Source organism: Macaca mulatta, chromosome 20, assembly GCF_049350105.2.
Source record: "Macaca mulatta isolate MMU2019108-1 chromosome 20, T2T-MMU8v2.0, whole genome shotgun sequence".
In the NCBI taxonomy this organism is placed as follows: domain Eukaryota; kingdom Metazoa; phylum Chordata; class Mammalia; order Primates; family Cercopithecidae; genus Macaca; species Macaca mulatta.
In genome coordinates, this window is record NC_133425.1 from 45,716,365 (window position 1) to 45,732,499 (window position 16,135).

At 54.3% G+C, this 16,135-nt stretch overlaps 1 protein-coding gene across 7 annotated transcripts in view; it reads left to right on the forward strand.

The window, feature by feature from the left end:
* ADCY7 (adenylate cyclase 7) overlaps positions 1-16,135 on the forward strand; it is a 72,851-nt gene that overhangs the window by 21,386 nt on the left and 35,330 nt on the right. The window contains exon 1 of one of the 7 annotated variants that reach the window (XM_015126098.3): positions 115-293. The exons of 2 other annotated variants lie outside the window; for them this stretch is intronic. The gene's annotated coding sequence lies outside the window, so the exon portion shown is untranslated. 4 more of the 7 variants (XM_015126097.3, XM_077985623.1, XM_077985622.1 and 1 more) reach the window with 4 other exon arrangements.

The following is a 16,135-nucleotide window of genomic DNA, read 5'->3' on the forward strand; positions in this document are numbered from 1 at the left end:
GAGCCCGATAGCTCCCAGTCCTGGCAGCTCCCAGGCTGCAGAGAGCAACACTGTGGCTGGGGGAGGGGGCCCTGCATACCCTGAGAAGCTGGGCTGCGGGCTGTGCCTTAGCCTTGCTGCCGCCGCCGCCAGAGCAGGAAGTGGTGGGTCCCAGATGTGACTCACTCTCATTAGGTAGCGTGGAAGGAGCCTTCGGATGGGTGAGCCTGGACGCGTCTGAGGAAGGGCAGGCGAGGGCCGGGCCACCTCCCTGCAGACCCTGGCCAGCTGCTGGGGCCCAGGAGGAGAGCCAGGTAAAAGCGGGGTGTGGGGATGGAGTGTCACCAGTCCTAGCGGCTTGAGCCCCCGGAGACGGGGCTGGACGGTGGGTGGGAAGCAGCTCACCCGGCAGCCTGGCCTGGGAGTGCACTGGGCAGGGTCTGGGCTGGAGAAGGAGGAGGCTCCGGGAGCCTACTGGGCAGACGGCTGGGAGAGGCGACCCCTCAACAGGGGACCAGAGGCGACTTGTCACTGGCTTTTCCCAGCCTGACAAGAAAGTGCGATTGTGATCTCGATGTTGTGCATCTGGCCCGTTCCATCTGGAATTCTAGGAACCACAGACTCTCAAATGTCCACACTCCTTCTCGAGGGTGTAATTTTACATTTACAGGCACACATGACTTTTCTCAATGAAAGGAAACATTGGCAAGGGAAGGGCAATTCAACTAATTTTATGAAATTATAAAACAACGAACAAACAAAACCTCTGAAAGGGGTGCATGCCTGAGGGTCGGCGAACCAAGATGCCTCCGAGAAGCAGACTGCTTTCCCTTTCCCTGCAGTGCGTGTCCTCCATCCCCCAGGGACCTCGTGGGCCATCTGGAGTGGGTCTTTCTGGAACTTTCTATGCATTCATCTAAACATGTGTACACAGAGGGTGAGGCAGTTGCCTCTTCTTTGTGTCATCACAGCAGGATCAAGGGCAGGGACGTCTGGGGCTGGGGGCTTCCTTCCTGGCCAGCCATTGCTGAAGGGAAGAAGGGAGGGCCAGGAGGAGGAAGCCGAGGGCCTGGAGGTGGGGGCCAGGCTGGGCCGCCTGCGACAGGGGCCCTGGCTCCAAGGCCTGGACAGGCAGCCAGTGTGGGCTGGATGTGTCTGGAAGAGCTGTGTGACCGTGGGCCTTCACTAGCGTCACCCACGTGCAGGTGGAGGCTGTGAGGGGTGGATTCAACATCAGTGTTTCTCGGAGTGAGGACCGGGCTGCCCGGGGAATCGCAGGGGGTTCTAGCCTGTAGATGGAAGGACACATTTAAAATCTAAGTATTTGTCTTAGGGAAAAAAAATCTGTAACTAGGACATTGACATTGTGACGTCTTGACTGTATTATTGTCTTGGACGAGGCCAAAGACACAAAAGTGATAAGCCAGCCAATTTTAGAGGAAGTGCCAAGTGCCGGCCCTGCAGGAAGTGCAGGAGGCTGAGGGGGGCTGCAGCTCAGGAAGGCGTTTGTGCACAGCCTTCACTTCCCACCCAGCTGTCTGTCTTCCCACCTCCAGAGGCCCTGGGTTCCCGAGGTTTACCTGCAGCTCCTGGTGCAGGGTATGGGGGAGGGGAGGCTCTCAGATTGTTCCAGATTCTGTGGCCTTCAGAAGGGAAGGTGTGAACTTTGTGGAGGTAGCTCTCCAGTGGTATTTTCTTTCTTTCTTATTTTTATTTTATTTTTTTGAGATGGAGTCTCTGTCTATTGCCCAGGCTGGAGTGCAGTGGTGCCCTCTCGGGTCACTGTCACCTTTGCCTCCTGGGCTTAAGCCATCCTCCTGCCTCAGCCTCCTGAGTAGCTGGGACTACAGGTACCGCGCCACCATACCTGGTTAATTTTTGTATTTTTAGTAAAGACGGGGTTTCACCATGTTGGCCAGGCTGCTCTCGAACTCCTGACTTCAAATGATCCACCCACCTCGACCTCCCAAAGTGCTGGGATTATAGGTGTGAGCCACCACCCCCAGTCCACTACCCCCAGTCTCTTTTTTTTCTTTCTTTCTTTTTTTTTTTTTTAAAAGACAGGGTCTCACTCTGTCACCCAGCCTGGAGTGCAGTGGAGTGGTCATAGCTCACTGAAACCTTGAATTCATGAGCTCAGGCAATCTTACCGCCTTAGCCTTCCAAAGTGCTGGGATTACAAGCATGAGCCCCACGCCCAGCCCTCTAGTGCTGTTTTCATGAAAGAAGCAGCTGTTTACCAGCAGCTGTTTTCCTAGCGATGAGGGTGAAGCTGGTATTGCAGAATCTCTTTGCCAGGACTAGGTCTGCTTGAGGGAAGTTTGCTTGAGGCCATGGAGGTTGGTGCAGGGAGAGCTCAGGCAGTAGAAGGTGGTCTGGAGTGTGCGGCCTCGGGACAGGCCACAGGAGAGTCTCAAAAAGAGAAGACGTCCCAGCACTTTGGGAGGCCAACGTGGGCAGATCACTTGAGCCCAGGGGTTCGAGACCAGCCTGGGCAACATGGCGAAACCTCGTCTCTACAAAAAATACAAAAATTAGCCAGGTGTAGTGGCATGTGCCTATAGTCCCAGCTACTTGGGAGGCTAAGGCAGGAGGATCCTTTGAGCCCAGACGTTGGAGGCTGTAGTGAGCCATGACTGTGCCACTGCCTGGATGACAGAATGAGACCCTGTCTCAAAATAAATAAATAAATTTTTAAAAAGAGACAAAAGTCTGACTCGGTGGTTGCACTGGGGACATGCACCCCACTCTACAGTGTATAGCTACTGATTTGACCCATTCCCTACCTCCTCCACCGCTCCATGTGGTAGGTGACAATCACCTCCAGTTTACAGAGGATAGACAACCCAGAGGGGCTGTCTGTCCTGAATCACCCAGCAGATCAGTCCCCAGGCATCCAGTTGTGCCCACCACAGTGTGGTCTGCTGCCACGTTTGAGCCTGGAGTCAGGGCCAGGACACTGTGTTTTTGGCGACATCAGATGGGGCAAAGCTGAGAACAGGGGCTCTGGTTGGTGCTGAGGGATTCATGGGGGTAGTCCTTACTGGGAGGACGAGGAATTGGGCTCCTGTGAGGGCCTCCTCTACCCCGCCCTGTGCCTGGCCTTCGCTGGGCCCACTGCGGGAGGGAAGTGGTAGGAAGAGGCCTCCTCCGTGGCTGGGCCAGGGTGGGCTGTCTCACGTGCTTTCCTGGACATGTGGTTGGGTCGTGCCTTAGCTGGGAGGTAGGCGGTTTGTCCACTCCCTTTCATTGCAAGGGTCACAGAGGTGGCCGGATGGCCTGTCCCTCAGCACCGCTCCTTGCCTCCTTCCTGCTGTCCTGGAGGAAGAGGATGTGGACTTGTTCATACTGAGGTGGCGAAGCATCCCCTCTCCCACCTCTCCCACTGCCCAGGGAGAGGGCAGTGCTTAACCCCACTGGAGAAAGTTCCCGGTCTTTGAGGGAGCATGCAGAGTGGGTCACAGTGGATGCCTGTATCAAAGCAGCCCATTCTAGCCTTTCATGGAGTGCGGGGGAGGCATTTACTACTTTTTAAAAGACACGTGTGGCCAGGCACCATGTTTCACACCTGCAGTCCCAGCACTTTGGAAGGCTGAAGTGGGCAGATCGCTTGAGCTCAAGAGTTTGAGACCAACCTAGGCTACATGGCACAACCCCAACTCTACAAAAAAATACAAATATTATCTAGCATGGTGGTGCATGCCTGTAGTCCCAGCTGCTCAGGAGGCTGAGGCAGGAGGATTGCTTGAGCCCAGGAGGTGGAGGCTGCAGTGAGCTGAGATTGTGCCACTGTACTCCACTCTGGGTGATAGAGCAAGACCCTGTCTCAGATAGATAGATAGATAGATAGATAGATAGATAGATAGATAGACAGACAGACAGATAGACAGACACATGTAGCCAAGAGCTGGAAGTTAGTTGGAACTAGAGAATGAGACCACATCCGAACACGAGCCAGAGAAGCAGGGGTCTTCCAGAAGTTATCCGGTCCAGCCCCCTGCCTGCAGGCAGAACTGGACTGTGCTCTGGTCCGGTGGCCCAAGTTCCAGCTCTGCTCTGCCTCCTCCCAACAGCGTGTGAGATGAACAAGGGGTGGAGCCTGTTTCTTGCATCTGTGAAATGGGTTGGTAAAGGTACCCCCTGCATCAGGTGGTTGTAAAGATTAAACGAGCTGATGCACACTCTGCGCCTGGCACAGCGGAGGCACTACCTAAGTGGAAGTGCTCGTCACTGTCAGTGTCATGAGGCTCTCCTCTGCCTTGTCCTGCCTTGGGTGGGAGACTGGACCTCCTGGGGGAGCCGGGGAGGTGCAGGCTGGCAGGGCTGAGCTGAACAGCCTCCCTGTCACCTGCATCCCTTGGGCTAATCATTTTCTCTGTTCCTCGGTTTCCTTATCTGTAAAATGGGGCTGACGGCAGGGCTCAGGTAGGTTAATGGGAGGGCTAGCTGGGTGAAAACCCTTCCCAGGCACCGGAGACTAGTGTGCCCAGGCTGAGAGGTTGCCACGCAGTGGCTGGAGTCCCTCCAGCTGTGTGTGCTGGGGATCCCGCCAGCCCCCTCATCTGTCCAGTGGCCCCCTCCCCACCAAGGACAGTGGCACAGTGTTGCCCGGCTTGCCATAGGCATCTAGCCTGACCTGCTGCTGCCCATGGATTTCTCAGCTGGCCACATCATGGCTAGGGCATTGCCCAACCCTGAGTGCAGACCTGCTTGGCCGAAGCATCCTCCATTCCCCGCTCTCCCTTGGAAGCCTGGAAGCCTTTCTAGAAGGGACCAATATTGGGGTAGAGAAGGGTTAGGCGGTTAGTCTGGGACTAGAGCTCCATTCCTCTTCGGTGGCCTTTTCCTTGGAACATCTAGGACTGTGCTTTCCTGCTGCCACCTGCTGTCTCATTTTTTATTTTGACAGGATCTGGCTCTGTTGCCCAGACTGGGGTGCAGTGGCCTGATGGTAGCTCACAGCAGCCTCGACCTCCTGGGCTCAAGATATCCTCCCACCTTGACCTCCCAAAGTGCTGGGGTTACAGGCATGAGCCACCACACCTGGCCTGTCCTCTTCGATGGGCCAATTTCACAGGCATTTTCTGAGCACAGCACAGACCAGTGCTGCCGATATGAACCTGAGCAGACTCTGCGTTAGGATGGGGTGGGGACGGCTGACCTTGAGCCTGGGAGAAGGTCCCCCCTGTTCTCGAGCACAGCCATCTGGTCAGTTTCTCCTGGCTTGTGAGGCCCTCCCAGACCGGGCCTGACTTCCCTCCCAACTCCCGCTGCTTGTCCCCATCATCCGCTCTGGGCCAGCCTCCCTGACATTTTCACCCCCAGCTTGGCTCTCTCCTGCCCCTTTCCCGCCCTTGGCCCCCACAGTTCCTGCTGCCTGGGGCTTTCCCCCCAACCGCTGCTTGGCTGTGACCCCAGGTGAGGGCCTCCTTCAGGGGTCCTCCAGCATGGGGAGATGAGGGGACCCAGCTGGCTCTGCTCCTAAGCCGTTCACTCAGCCACCTCCCCCACCCCCTTGGCCTTGCTTTGAGCCCCTCTCTTGCTGTGGCTAGAACCCGAGGGATGCCGGGATACCCTCTTCTTGCCATTCCTCCGTTTATGTCCCTGTCTCCTCCACCACCGCTGACCACTGGAAGGATGACCCCACAACTGGGCCTGAAGGAAAGGGAAGCCAAAGGAGGTCTTTGGTGCAGGCACCCCAGTTTCCAGTTGTGTTTCCTGGCCCCAGGCTCTTGCCTCCTCCCTGGGCATTGGGACCTACTGGAGGTGACCGGGCAGAAGGAGCGGCCATGACCCTCAGACACAGGCCTGTCCCCTGGGGAGGAGCTCGTGTTCCCGGGAGGCAGAAGGGACCTGCAGTGGGTGGTGCCACCACCTGCCTTCTAGGGCCCGGATGCCTGGAGGCCACTGGACCCAGGGCACCCTGATCAGGGTGCTTTGTCTTCCACGCCCCAGGCCCTTCCTGCCCCTGTAACTGGTCAGCTTTCCTCATGCTGGCCTCTGAAACAACTCAGTCACACTGCCTTGGGCACAGCTCACTGAGGTCATTGCTTCCTGGAGTCACCAACTGGCTGGGCAGGGAGAAGCCTAGGACGCTGGGGTGCAGCTGCTCTGCACAGATGGGGAAACTGAGGCCCAGGGAGCTCTGCAGCCTCAGGGCTGGTGTGTCTTCCTGGTGGGAGTTATGTTGGAGGGGCAGGCCCTGCCCCACTCACAAGCACGCCCCTTCGCCTCACTCATGGGAGGGTGTGGACTGGGGGCCAGTCTTGTGGGCTTGCCATGGTCCTGCTGCTGTTCTTCAGGGTCTGGGTCGCCCTCCTCCTGTGCATCTCCTCGCTGGAGCAGGGGTCCAGGGTGCTGGTATAGGCTGGGATGAGACCTCCTTCTGTGTGTGTGCATCTGGCTCCTGGCCCCCCCAAGCCTGTCTCCGGTAGGTACCCCATCTGGCTGGGAGGAGGAACCCTTTTAAGTTGTGTGAAGGAGCTCTTTTAAGGGGGCCCGGGCTCATGGGAAGTGGCCTCTTTTGATATATCAAGACTCCCTGGAGACACTGCTCCGTCCCCTGGGGGCAGGGACCTGCACTTCCGTATCCCTTTGTCAGGCTCAGCTCTCCTGAGCACGGGTACAAGAGCAGAGCTGCCCTTTGGGGGCGGGCAGGAGGTGAGGCTGAGACCCTGGTACTGAAGTGTGTCCCCAGTACCGGTTTATGTCATGATTTCTCAGCCTGCTCACCCTGGTGTCTGGAGCCGACTGGGGTGGCCCTGGGTGATGGCACTTGCTGTGTGCCCACGTCTACGTTAAGCCCCTGAGAACTGGGTATTGTTACCAGTCCATTCTGTGGGTTAGGAAACTGAGGCCCAGAGAGGTTCAGGAACATGCCCAAGGTCACACAGCTCCTCCACGGTGGAGCCGAGATTCACGGCCTGCTGTTGGATCTCAGAGCTTGTGCTCCCAACCACCATGCTTTCCTTCCTTCCCTACTGCCCTGCCCTGGCATTTCTTTTCCTCACTTGGCTCGTTTATGACACTCTGCCCTCCTCCTGGCGTGGGCTCCTCAGGGCACCAGTGCCTGTCTTGTTTGTTGTAGCAGCAGCAGCGCCTCACCCTGCACCTGCTGCAGGCGGGAGCTCAGTGGCACTTGGCAGATGGAGGTCTGGTGGCGCCAACAAGTGGCCTCTTTCCTGGTGGCAGGATGGGCCCCCTTCCATGTGCAGTGGTTCTGGGTTTATGAGGTTTTATAGCTATGAGGTCATTTCACTGCTAGAATAGGCCGTGGAGCAGAGAGAAGGGTTTCATCCCCATTGCTCAGGTGAGAAACTGAGTCCTGAGAGGCAGGTCACCTGCCAGAGCTCAGATGGGACTGGGGACTCCAGGGTTGGGACCCAGTCCTTAGCTGCCAGTTCAGTGCTGGCTGTACCCCACCGTCTGTGGAGTATCGGGTTTGACGTCCCCGCGTACCAGGCAGGATTAGATCCTGGGAGCTAGGTAGTGCATGGCTGGACGTGCAGCCAGGTAGTAACAGGTCAGGGTGGCCTGTGCTTCTGTGGGAGGTGCAGGCCCTGGGGAAGCTAAGGAACAAGGCCAGACTGGGAGGGGACCAGGCAGCCTTCCGGGAAGAGGTGGCAGCTCAGGTTGGCCCTGAAGGGCGGGCAGGAGTTCACCAGGCAGAAGGCGTTTGGAGGTGAGGAGGTGGGCGTGTTTTCAGACTGCCGGAGCTGGAGATGAAAGGGTGGGGCTTGTTTGGGGAACCGAAATCAGCCAAATCACGCAGCCACAGAGGAGGCCTGGGAAGTTCTGGAGGCGTTTTTTGGCCAAGGGGTGAGCAGAGATCGGGCTTGGTGTTCTGGGGGGTCCTGGGTAGGTGTGGGAGGCCTGGTTTCCGGGGCCATGGGGCTCTTGTGGCCTGAGACTCCATCACAGTGACCTCCTGTGCCCAATAGCTCCGTAAGGGCAGGATTTGTGGAAGGAAGGAGTGAGTGACCAGGAATGGGGGCTTGGGCTCCAGGGACAGCCATGGCGAGGGCTCTTGAGCCCCTGTGTGGGTGCAGGGCCGGAAGCTGGGGCTGTGGTTGGTTGGGGAGGCCGGGTGGGGCTGCTTCCCCTGCAGCAGGGCTCTTCCGGACTCCTGGTGTGGCTTCACGAGGCAGTCCCCTCTGCGTCTCTCGTGCCCCGTAGGCCTGGGTCAGGTTCTCAGGAAGCCTCGGGAAAGTGAGGGTCTTAGCGCCTTGGTTTGGGGTTAGGCGCTTTTCGAGCTGGTGTCGTGGAGGCCAAACTGGGGGCCTCCGGGCCAGGTGGTAGCTTTAGGCTTGCTGTTGGGACAAGAGGCCAGGCTAGGCAGTGACGCCTCGCTGGGCTCTATCGGTGGCCCGCTGAGCTCCAGGTGGGAGAGGCCTCTCCCACTGACCTCTCTGTGACTGGCTTCTCTGCTGGTCTGAGTGGGAAGGGACCTCAGAGACCCTGGAGGCCTTTCCTGCCCTGGGGGAGTCAGGCCCAGAGAGGGTGAAGAATTGCCTGAGTCACACAGTTGGTGATAGGGAGAGCTGGGACTGTACCTTACATCACCTGACATTCAGCCCAGGGCTCTATTCCCTGCACTGCCTTACCTGTGGCAGATGGGGAAACTGAGGCAGGTGGGCCACTCCTCTGCATTGCACGGGAGAGGCAGGAAATTTGACAGGAGCCCTTTGCCGTGTTGGCACTTGGAGCTCTTTTCCTGCTTGCTTTTCCCCAGGGCAAGGTGCTTCCCAGCTGAAAACTGCCTAGGGAGGTCGCTGTTGAGACCATGAGCACCACAGAGCCCCGGTCTTTCACTCAGGTGTCTCCTCTCACCACCTGGAAGGCTAAGCTCAGGGTGGGTATCCTGGCCCACAGGCAGGTGCATGGGCTGGTCCCTTCGGCACCTGCAATCTTCTTGTGCACAGCTAGCCCAACCTGGGGTCAGGTGGAGGTGGGTACGTGGGGCCCCCAGCCTTAAGGAGCTTTAGAGGCTGCCAATTAAGGGGAGGCTAATGGGCTCTACAGGCCACAGCTGCCCAGGGAGGCCTCTTTGGGGAGGAGTTACTAGGTGGGTCTCGGAGACTCCAAAGTCAGCATTTCCCAAAGGAGGTTCATTAGGGATTCAATGCAAAAAGAGTCTCATTAACAAAAGGATGGGGAAATGTTCAGCTGTGCTTAATTCAGCAGGCTTCTTTCCTACAGGACTTGTCAGAGCCGTTAATTTGCTGATGTGTATGGGGGATCTTTAAATGGGGAAGAGGAGAATGTTGAGCTCAGTACCACCTGTGACCAGAAACGGCTGTGGATGTGTGTGGCTGCACATATGTAGCTTTTCATGGCCCTGCTTTTGGGCAGAATGCACCTCAGGAAATGCAGGTAGAGAGTTAATCTGCACTGGACCTTGGAGGAGGGGCAGGCCTGGGTTCGAATCCTAGCTCCACTGTTTCCCAGCAGGTGGGCTTTGGGCTTGGAGGTGAAGGTCCCAGAGTCAGTTGCCCTGGCTAGAAATGGAGCGAGTGCACCCCCACCCACCACCCTTGGGTAGTCAGGGGGACAGGCCTCACCCCATGGTTCTCTGCAGGTTCTCAGAGGAGATGACCAGCCAGGTGGTTTTTGGCCCAGTTTGTCTCCCAGCTGGGCTCTGAGGTCACAGAGCTTATTTTGAGGCCTGGGTACTGCACTCTCCCCTACCAGCACGCCTGGAAGGTTTGGGCCGAGGACCTGACTCTGCCTGGGATGTCACCTGTGAGCTCCCTCCAGCTCAGGCCAACATCACCACCTCCCTCTGACCTGGGTTGGGTGGGACGGTCACTCCCTTGAGGCCCAGATAGGCCCTACATGGAGGGGTCAGCCCACACAGCCGCTCATGGCCCTGGAAAGCTGGCCTGAGTTGCTGACCAGTGTTCTCTCCACCTCCCAGAGGCTGGGCGCTCACAGGCCAGAGTGGGGGCCGGGCCTCCTCACCCCCAGTGCTGCTGGCTCATGGCAGGGTTGAGGGGAGGGGACAGGTGGCTTCCACACCCCATGGGCCTTTCTGACAACTTGGTGATGCGTGCCGTCTAGACTGGGGTGTTCTGTGCCAGGAGTGGCTCAGCACACTGCTTGCATCACCCCCAACTGAATTCTTTCAAAACCCTGTGGGGTAGGACTGTTATTCTCCTTTTGTTAAAATGAGGAAACTGAGGCACAGAGAATCTGTCAGGTCATGTAATGTATTATTTCTTTTAATATTTAATTTGTTTATGAATGAGTGAGATGGAGCCTTGCTCTGTTTCTCAGGCTGGAGTGCGGTGGCACAATCATTGCTCACTGCAGCCTTGACCTGAACTCAGGAGGTCTTCCTGCCTCAGCCTCCCAAATTGCTGGCTCTACAGGCACATACCACTGTGCCTGGCTCAGTTTTAAAATTTTTTTAGAGATAGCATCTTACTATGTTGGCCAGGCTGATCTTGAACTCTTGGCCTTAAGCAATTCTCCCACCTTGGCCTCCTGAATAGCTGACATCACAGGCATGAGCCACTGTACTTGGCTAAGTCACGCAATTTAGGTGTGATGAATCTGGGATTCATTTTTCTTATTAGACATTTTTTTTTAAGTCACATAAGCAATACACTGACAATAGAAATAGAAACTGAAAATGAGAAGTGAGATTTATCCACTCTGTGAAATCAACAGTTTTGGTTTTTCTGTGTCCTGGTTCCATCTTTATTTGTTCCAGGCATTGCCGTGTGGATTTTTCACAGGATACCCTGTGACATTAGTTTCAAGTGGCCTCAGGCTTTTTGACAGCTGCATAGTATTCCATTGTAAGATTGCATCATTTATTTCACCAGTTCCTGACTGATAGGTATATTATTTTCAATCTTTTGTTATTACAAATAATGCTTCAATGACTAATTTTGTGCTTATGTCATTTCACACTCGTGACAGTGTTTGTACAATACATTACTCAAAGTGGATTTGGTAGGTCAAAAAGCACATATGTCCTTTAGTGACTTGGTTAGATATTATTAAACTGCCTTCACTGGGGATTCTACTGACTCACATTCCTGCCCAGGAGGGAATGTGAGTGCCTGTTTCCAACACAGACTTATGAGACTTATGAAATGCTTTGATCTTTGCCCATCAGTTAGGTAAAAATGGTTTTCCATGGTGGTTTTGTTTTTGTTTTAAAGATGGGGATTTTGCTTTGTTACCCAGGTTGGACTCAAACTTCTGGGCTCAAGTGATCTGCCTGCCTCAGCCTCCCAAGTAGCTGGGACTATAGGTGCATCGCATTGTGCCTGGCTACTATGGTAGTTTTTTTTTTTTTTTTTTTTGAGACGGAGTCTTGCTCTGTCGCCCAGGCTGGAGTGCAGTGGCACGGTCTCAGCTCACTGCAAGCTCCGCCTCCCGGGTTCATGCCATTCTCCTGCCTCAGCCTTCTGAGTAGCTGGGACTACAGGCGCCTGCCACCACGCCCAGCTAATTTTTTGTATTTTTTAGCAGAGATGAGGTTTCACCACGTTAGCCAGGATGGTCTCGATCTCCTGACCTCGTGATCCGCCCCCCTCAGCCTCCCAAAGGAGTGTGGTCAGCTTCCTTCCAAATGCTGTGGGTTGGTTTTTGTTTTTTTTTTTTTAATTTTTATTTATTTATTTATTTATTTATTTATTTTGAGACAGAGCTTCACTCTGTCATCCAGGTTGGTGTACAGGCATGATCTCGGCTCACTGCACCCTCTGCCTCCTGAGTTCAAGTGATTCTCGTGCCCCAGCCTCCCAAGTAGCTGGGATTGTAAGCATGCACCTCCACACCTGGCTAGTTTTCATATTTTTTAGTAGAAATGGGGTTTCACCATGTTGCTCAGGCTGGTCTTGAACTCCTGGCCTCATGTGATCCGCCTGACTCAGCCTACCTAAGTGCTGAGATTACAGGTGTGAGCCACCATGCCTGGACCTTCCAAATGTTTAAGAGTCATTTAGATTGTCTTTTCTATGAACTTTCTCTTCCTAGTCTTCTCCCATTTTTCTATTGGGTTATTGGTCTTCTTTTTGATTTGTGGGAGCTTTTTACATATGAAGGAGATTAGCTCCTTGTGATGTGAATCATGAATGTTCCCCTAATCTGTCATATGTCTTTTGATTGTGCTTTTGGTAGTTTTTACCATGTATTTTTTTTTTTTCATGTAACTGAATTTATCAGTCTTTTCTTTATGGCTTTTGGGTTTTGTGTCAGGATAAAAAGGCCATATTCACTATAGCATTATATGATAATTCTCCCATAGTTTCTTGCTGTCTTTGGAAATAATCCTGGTATAAGTTGTGAATCCAGTTTGCTTTCTGTCTTGTGGATGCTGCCTTTCTAAACAGAATACTAGCAGCCTAAGAGTTAAGACTCAAATGCACATCCTTCCTGTCCCCTCCAGGACAGTGGTTACTCTGGGTTGCATCTGTCCATGGGCCTGTGAAATGGATCTTTTTTTGTTGTTGTTGCCGAGCCTCACTCTGTTGCCCAGGCTGGAGTGCAGTGGCGCAATCCCATCTCACTGCAACCTCCACCTCCCAAGTTCAAGTGATTCTCATGCCTCAGCCTCCTGAGTAGCTGGGACTACTATAGGCACACGCCACCACCTTGGGCTAATTTTTCTATTTTTAGAAGAGACAGGGTTTCACCATGTTAGCCAGGTTGTTCTCAAACTCCTAGCCTCAAGTGATCTACCTGCCTTGGCCTCCCAAAGTGCTGGGATTACAGGTGTGAGCCACCGTGCCAGGTCTGTGGAGCTCTTCTTGTACCTCCTAGCCCCATTCATGTCTTGCTGTCACTGCTGGACCCACTGTCAGGGTGGGGCCCTAGGCAATGTGCGAAGTCAGCCAGCACCCTCTTGTCCTGGGCAGGATGAGCACCACTTGAGGTCCCCCATGGTCAACTGGACTTCCCCTTTCTGTTCTTCCTTATCAAGGGAAAGGGGATCAGAAATCTGTTAAATGTGGACGTGAAAGTGTTTCCCTTCTGAAGGGGGGGGGGGCTAGTGAGGGCAGTGCTTAAAGAAATGAATCGCTAATGGAATTTCAAGCAAGAGTGAGGAAAAAGTAGGGCTATTCCTCCAACAGGGGATCCTGGTTGATTGGTTAGTCAGTCGATAAACACTGTTGCCTGAACACCCACTGTGTTCAGAGCCCTAGCAGATACCCTGGTCGGGGCAGTGCTAAGGATTCTGCCTCCTGGGAGCTCATTTCCTGAGCAGAATTTCCTCTTGGTACCTGGCCTGGCGCCTGGTGCACAGAAGGCATTAGTGCACAGCTGCTGAAGGAATGCATGGTCGAACTCCCCCTGGGCAGTCACTAACTAGCATTAGAATGGGCATGAGACATAGTAGACCTGGATTCATACCCCTGGCCGCTGGAGCCTTGGGGGTGCATTTTAAAGGAGAGATTGATCAGGGTAATGTTTAACCAAATGAATGAAGTGGAGGGGAGGATTTCAGGAACAAAGAATACTTTTTTTTCTTCCTTTATTGTTGTGTCTCTGGCAGTTTTTGGTATCAAGGTGATGCTGGCCTCATAGAATGAGTTAGGGAGGAGTACCTCCTCCTCAATTTTTCTGAATAGTTCCTGTGGGAATGGTACCAGTTCTTCTTCGTACATCTGGTAGAATTTGGCTGTGAATCCATCAGGTCCTGGCCTTTTATTGGTAGGCTATTTATTACTAATTCAGTTTAGGAGCTCATTATTGGTATCTTCCTGGCTCAGTCATGGGAGGATTGTGTGTCCAGGAATTTATCCATCTCTTAGATTTTGTAGTTTTTGTGTGTAGAAGTGTTTGTAGTAGTTTCTGATGGTTGTTTTTTTACTTCTGTGAGGTCATTAATAACATTCCTTTAGTCATTTCTAATTGTGTTTATTTCGATCTTCTCTCTTTATTAGTTTAGTGGCTTATTTTATTAATTTTTTCAAAAAACCAACTCCTGGATTCATTGATCTTTTGAATGGTTTTTTGTCTTGTTTTTCTTCAGTTCAGCTCTGATTTTTGTCGTTTCTTGTCTCCTGCTAGGCTTGGGGTTGATTTGTTTTTGCTTCTCTATTTCTTTCAATTGTGAAGTTAGGTTGTTAATTTGAGATCTTTCTGACTTTTTGATGTGGGCATTTAATGCTACGAATCTCCCTCTTAACACTACCTTAGCTGTGTCCCAAAGAATCAAAGAACAACTTTCTACCCATCCCTAGAAGTGGCTCTCTGGGGCCAGGCGAGAACCTCAGCCTTTTCCCTCAGTTTTTCTCCAGTCCCTTATCCTTTTCATTTACTGGTTCAGCCTCCACCCCCAGTCCAGCCCCAACTAGGCCAGAGCTGGTCTCAGAGGTCTGACACAGCCCCTTCTTTGCAAGAGGGAAAACTAAGGCACAGGTCAGGCAAGAGACTCGTTCAGGGTCACAGAGCATGTTGGTGGCTAAGCTGGGACTGGAATGCAGGTTTTTGGTCCCCAAGACTGATCAGCAGCCTGTGCCCTGGGAGTGGGAACAGAGTCAGCCTGGGGGTGCTTGGGGGCTGTGGAGGGGGAGCAGAGTTGGCTGGCAGTCATGCCATTGGGGAACTTCAGCCTTTGCCCCTGCTGGGCAACTTTGCAGGCTATCATCAGGAGATGCAGTGGGGGGCCTGGGTGGGGGCCTGCCCACTCTGCATCTGCCTCTCCCTCTCCCTGGACCCCATGGTTGAACTCTGACCCTGCAGGGCTTCCTCTGACACGAAACCTGACTTCTTGGCCATTTGCCAATTTGTCCTGCAAGCTTGGCCTCTTGGATATCATGACCTGTGCAGACGACCTGGCTATCAGCACCCCCAGTTTACTGATAAGGAAACTGAGGCCAGAGTGTGCAGGCAACTGCCACTCACAGGCCATTGGTAGCAGAGCTGGGATTGGGTGCAGGCATCCTCCCAGAGGCCGAGTGTAGCTGGGAGAGGTGTGCTGTGGCGGGTAAGGCAGGTGTGGCGGGTGCAGCAGGTGCTTCCTGATCTTGAGGGAGGCCCTTTCTTCATCTGCCCTCATCCTTCAGCCGTGGCGCCCTCCTCCCTCACCCATGCCACTCTGCGTGCTTCCCTACCCTGGACCTGGCGCAGGATTCTGGCTGGCTAACCTTCTTGGCCATTCATGTCACAGGCATTTGCCAGGATCAGCTGCGGGACACACACACAGATCCCACCACGACAGTTTGGCGAGGCAGGGGGCTGGGATGTTAGACCCACAATGGGAAGGCCTTTGGGTAGGGGAGGGGCCTGGGAGAGCAGGGCATGGGGGCTGCAGAGCTCTGGGGACAGGGAGGGTCTGGGGAGGGCTGGGCTTGGGGTGTGGGACCTTGAATACCAGCAGAATTGAATCCCTGGGTTCCACGAGGTTTCCTGGGGGCCTCTTTGGGTCAGGCCTGCACTGGGCAGAGCAGCTGCTGGCTTCATGGAGCTCAGGGTCCCTTGAGAGAGATCGCATTAACATGAGACTCCCTTGGCAAATGAAAAATCTGCCTGAGACTCAGCCTACCAGGGGAGCTGAGACCCCACAGGCCCGGCGGGGGGCAAGATGGAGCATGCAGGTTTTTTTTGCCTACAGCTGCGTGGCATCCCAGGCAGGGTGTGGGCCCAGGGACCAGAGTGAGGCCTCTTCCCTGGAGGCTTCCATGCCCCCCCCACTCCAAGGTCCCCACTTCCCCTTTTTGAGGCCACCAGGGCCCCATGGCAGCCCTGAGCCTGCTGAGGCTTGGCCGGAGGAAGCCAGTCTGTGGTTTCTGCCAACAGTGGCTGGGTGAGGAAGTGGCTGTCCTGTCTGCATCTGTGAAAGCTGGGGGTTTCTAGAACATACTCTGCACAAGGGCTGTGGTTGTTCTGGGGACACTGCCAGATCAGCTGGACTGGGGAAGGAGTTCCCGAGCACCCGGGGACCTGGCCCTGCAGTTGCAGTATGGAATCCCAGTCTTCTGCTTCCAGCAGTTCTTCTGGCTGGAGAACCTGGACCCAGCCAGCCAGTATTTGGTGAGGAGACCACAGTCCTGCCGTAGTTGCAGGATAAGAGGGTGTGTGAGGGGTTGCTCAGAGGGCTTCCTGGAGGAGGAGGCCCTCCTGGAGTTCACTGACCTGAACTTGCTCCTGCAAGGCAGAGGGAAGTAATTTGACAGGGTCCCCTGAGCTCCCCACC